The 5,122-nt window shown below is 36.0% G+C and overlaps 1 long non-coding RNA gene across 1 annotated transcript; it reads left to right on the top strand.

Annotated features, from left to right (window-relative positions):
- The first annotated feature begins 3,874 nt into the window (after positions 1-3,874).
- LOC102605579 (uncharacterized) lies at positions 3,875-4,241 on the top strand. Its single transcript, XR_001472712.1, has 3 exons — positions 3,875-3,967; positions 4,070-4,117; positions 4,198-4,241. It is a non-coding gene; the product is annotated as an uncharacterized lncRNA (long non-coding RNA).
- Positions 4,242-5,122: the final 881 nt, after the last annotated feature.

Here is a 5,122-nt window from a genome sequence, read left to right as displayed (position 1 = left end):
TATATATTTTTTACTTTACTATGTTTTTATTTTTAATTTTTTTTTATAAATTGAATTTGTAAAAGAAAATTTGAACTTGCGTTCAAAGCAAGCTGTTGAAGTTTTTTTTTTTCTTGTTTTAAATTTTTTTGTTTTTTTTTATTTTGGCGTGGTAGTGCCACTTGGTTTCTTCAAGACCTTGCCAATGAACAAGAGGCTAACGGAAATACAGTAAGCTAAGATCAACTGTTTTGGGATAACTTCGTTTCTGTTTGATTAAAATTTATATGCTCTTTGAGGGAGTGAATATATATGCTTATATGAACTAACTAATTGTAGGGACATGCCAACAACTACCATATTATATATATATATATATATATATATATTATATCCATAAAGGTTTGATCCCACGGCCAAAAACCAGTTGAACTACGCGCAAGTTTGATTAAAGGAGTGTCACATTTATAATATATACCTGCATCACTGTTTTTTCCCTTTTCACACTATATATATTATGTAAAGCACTGTCACGTGACACCCATAACCCTTGCTAAATCCGCCCCTGCATGCACTACTCAGACATTTTGGTAATTCGTTTAAATACTGATCCATAAAGACCAAAGTGATTTTTTCCCTTTTAAAATGGTAAGCAGGGCAGAGTAAAATGGAATTTATCTTTTTTTTTACCCTTTATTGGTCCTAGCAAAACCAAGAAGAAAGCTACATAAGAAAAAGGCATTACTTCCTTGGGATAGAAAGAATGAACTGCAACCAGACATAATGGTTGAAGGATCGATCAACATTTTGGCATGGCTTCCTAGAGTGTTCTATGTCTCTATGTGGTTCGCTGGTTTGGAGATCTCCAACGCCACCTAAATTTCACCTACAAAGAAACTATCTTGACCTTTTTATTTTGTACTAATAAAGAATTATTTCACATTAATTCATCTTCCATTGGGTTTGACCTCACGAGGACCAAACCAACTCGCAGTAAATCAATGGATTTCCTCCATATATCACTGTTTAGTTCTCTATTTTAATTTTAGTTTTGTTTCAAAAGAATTTATGATTTCTGGTTTTATCTCTTTAGATCTTGGTTAAAGTAGTTCAGTACTCCAACAACTCTTCGAGTTTTTCTTCAAGGTCCAGTATTGCTGATACCAACCCACCTCTCAAGACATAGTTCAGAAGAAAATATCGACAAAAGAATAAAGAGTTGAATTCTGGACAAAAAATTGCTACAACAGTTGTCTAGCAGTTATTATTCCTAATTTATAGTTTATAGTGTCAGTCTTATCCTATTATGTTCTCTATATATATATGTAATCAGGATTAGTTATTGGTATTATGTAATTAAGAATCAAAACTACTATTTTCTGGAGTCTTGTCCACTCCATACGGACAACTTTATCTGTATAGTTGTGTTAAGATACTTGCACAAACTATTTTCAGTAAATCTACTTGCTTTGTTCTATTTTGTCGGATCTCTACTTCTGGTTACTATCAGTTTTGGTATCAGAGCAGATCGATCCAACATGGTCAATATCAGATTGTTTAATTCCCAAGAAGGCCTTCCCAATGTTGAATCTCTTGCCCAACAATTATCTGACATAGCGTCAAAGTTAAATACGATTGACTCCATGGCAGCAGATGTTGAAACATTAAAGGCCTAGACTAGTTGCACTCAATAAGAAGAATCTAGTCACAGAAACCGTAATAAAGGAAAGTCTGGTTGGCAAGATGAGGAAGAAGACATTGATAGTCTATCTTGGTCAGAAAATCCTCCCCGAAAGCCATACACAAAGATGGAATTCCCCAGATTTGAAGGAGGCAATCCTAAAGGATGGATTTTGAAAGCAGAAATATTTTTCTGCTACTATCAAACTCAAGAAGAACATAATGTTGACATCGCGATGATGTATTTGGAAGGGGATGCTCTGGATCTCTTCTCTTGGATAAATCGTGAGCGAACTTTGCTTTATTGGGAAGAACTTGTTAAAGCATTGTAGGAAAGGGGAAGAACTTGTTAAAGCATTGCAGGAAAATTATGGTGCTGCAGAGTTTCAAAATCCCAACGAGCACCTTTGTAACATTCAGCAAACATGTTCTGTACATGAGTATCATCAAGAATTTGCAAAGCGTTCATCTAGGGTTACAAATTGGCCAGATCACTATCTTTTAGGGTTGTTCCTGAATGGGTTGAAAGAGGAACTTAAATCTGTTGTTAGGATTCACAAACCTAGAACAGTTTATAGGGCTATGAGTTTGACACTTGAATTTTGAAAATAAATTAGGCACAACTCGCAGCAATAGAGTGCCTAATTGGACCCCAAACAATAGACCCACAGTACAAAATCCATTGAATTCTTTTAGAAACACCCAGAACAATTCTTCATCTGCAAATCACAATTTACGTAGCAGTGTTTCATCCAACCCAGCCGCTTCACAACCTCTTCAAACACAAACATGGGATACCGAGAGGAGAAATCTTATGGCACAAGGACTTTGCTTTTGTTGCGATGAGAAATTTGCACCCGGTCATAGATGCAAATCTGCAAAATTATCTCTCATGGAGATTACTGGAGAAGTTCGAGTGGAAGAGGTTGACAAGGTCAATGCAGTAGTTGGTGATAACCCTCACGAAAATGACCTTGCTGAAATTTCCTTCCATTTCGTTTTGGGACAATCAGTGTGTGCTACAATGAAGTTTCAGGGTGAGATCAATGGTAAAAAGGTTTTCATACTTGTGGATAGTGTTTCCACACATAATTTTGTGGCTGATTCCATTGTGGAGGAGCATAATATACCAGTAGAAATGGTTCCAACATTTGGTGTGCAAATAGGGAATGGAGATACCATACGTTGCAATAAAGTTTGTCGGAATCTTCAAATTCAATTGTCGGGCTTTACTATCACTCAGGATTACTACCCTTTTGCAATTGGAGGGGCTGATTTGTTTTTTGGTATCAAATGGTTAGCTTCTCTCAATACGATTCAAGCTAACTGGAAGGATATGTTCATAATTTTCAATTGGCAAGGGAAGCGTTACAAATTGCAAGGCGTGAGATCGACAGATTCAGCCACAACTTCTCTCTAATCTTTTAACATGGTATCAAAAGTTCCAGGTAATGCAATCCAAACCCTTTTACGTGAATTCCAGTTTGTGTTTTCTGAACCAACATCTCTTCCACCATTTAGAGCACATTCTCATGCTATTCCTCTATTACCAAATTCTAAACCTCTAAACATCAGACCTTATTGTTACCCACATGGTCAAAAAACTGAAATTGAGAACAAAGTTGCAACTTTATTAGAATCTGGTTTCATTCGCCCTAGTTCAAGTCCCTTTGCTAGTCCGGTTCTGCTAGTTAAAAATAAATATAAATCTTGGCGGTTTTGTGTAGATTACCGTAGCCTAAACAAAATCACTGTCCCGGAAAAATATCCAATTCCAAATATCGATGATTTGTTAGATGAATTACACGGGGCCACAATTTTTTCTAAAATTGATCTTCGTTCCGGATACCATCAAATTCGTGTCCAACCTGATGATGTCTATAAAACTTCCTTTCGCACTCATTTAGGCCATTATGAGTTTCTCGTAATGCCTTTTCGACTCACCAAAGCACAAACTATTTTCAGTAAATCTACTTGCTTTGTTCTATTTTGTCTGATCTCTACTTCTGGTTACTATCAATTACATTGCAAAATAACTGTTCTTGTAATTACACAATCATATAAATGGAAGTTCTTTTACATGAAATGTGTGATATTGAACTTGTTCATTTCTCTGAAGCTTGCAGTTTGCTTATTGGTTATGCCCATGTCGTTATAAGTTGTTAGGTTGCATAGCATCTCAGATATTATCTTGTTGATTTTTTTCGGTTTATATCTACATATCACTGAGCAGTCAGAAGTGTTTGAGGCTCCTGCATTGTGCTATAGAAACATGCCTGCTGTCATCACCACCGCTGTTGGTCAAATGGTATGTTAGTGTTATTTTAGAAGTGCTCTGCGTTTATTAATTGGTAAAATTTATCATTTCATATTGTCAAGCTAATCCTGATCAACCTTATTCAATTCATAGGCAGTTGCTAAGGGAAGACAAGGGAGGGAAGCACAGAACTTGGTTAAGGTAAGTGTGTACATTCCCTTTCCCCCCCTTCCCCGATGCAGTTTTAACTGCAAGATGAGATCTGATCGTGTCCCATTCAGGTGTACCTGGCAAACATTCGCCTTGAGGAAGTTGAGACGGATGTTCTGATAACTGCATATGAGACTAGTAATTAAGTAAGTTTGGACGCTAACTCGTTTTACTCCTGCTATTCTTAAAGTTATAAAGTCAAAATTAGCTTGCTGTCTAACATTTTCTTTGTTACCTTTGAGATATTAGCCCCTTGAGTGAGAGTGCTACCGCAGTTGGGGCAGGCATGGCTGTACCTGCTGCACAGTCTGGAGTTATGCCAATGGCTGAAGTTTTTAAACTTGCAGTCTCTAGTTTCAAAGTATACAAGTGGAGTCTCTTTGGCTCTGCTGCTGCTGCTTGAGTTGCAGTTACACACATCTGGCATTGCTTGGTTGATTATTGGTCCATTCTCGAAGAGTACGGTTTTTTTTTGTATTCAATTAGTTGCTTAGATGGTTCCTGTTAAGTGAAATCAACCTTTTAAGTGAACTTGTTTGGTAGGATTTTGAAATCAACATTTTGTGGACCGTTTGAGAAATAGGCAGCTGAATTCTACAAAAATGACGAGCATTCGCAGCAATGTAGGCTGCTGCAGAAGTAATTAACTCACCAAATGATTCGGAAGATTGTAAAGAAAGGTGTTCATAGTGATAAAAAGTAAGGCCTAGCCCACCACTTACTAGTTATATTATATGTGGGAAGAACTCAAGTCAAAAGTTGAATTACCGTTTTACCCTTTATATATAAAGCAATTATTTGTTCTACATTAATGATATTGCAGTAAAAATACTCATAATTATGAAAAGAATCAAATTATTAATGATTTTTAGCCAAAAATTAAAAAGACCCATCAATTTCCAACTTAATTGTTTGACCTTTGATCTTCATCTACATTAATAATATTGCATAAAAATACTCATAATTATGATTTAAGTCAATAGAATCTTCCTTTTC

The sequence above is a fragment of the Solanum tuberosum genome, unplaced genomic scaffold (genome assembly GCF_000226075.1).
Source record: "Solanum tuberosum cultivar DM 1-3 516 R44 unplaced genomic scaffold, SolTub_3.0 scf00024, whole genome shotgun sequence".
NCBI lineage: Eukaryota > Viridiplantae > Streptophyta > Magnoliopsida > Solanales > Solanaceae > Solanum > Solanum tuberosum.
Note: the sequence above shows the minus strand (reverse complement) of the source record. Positions and strands in the feature narration are given on the sequence as shown.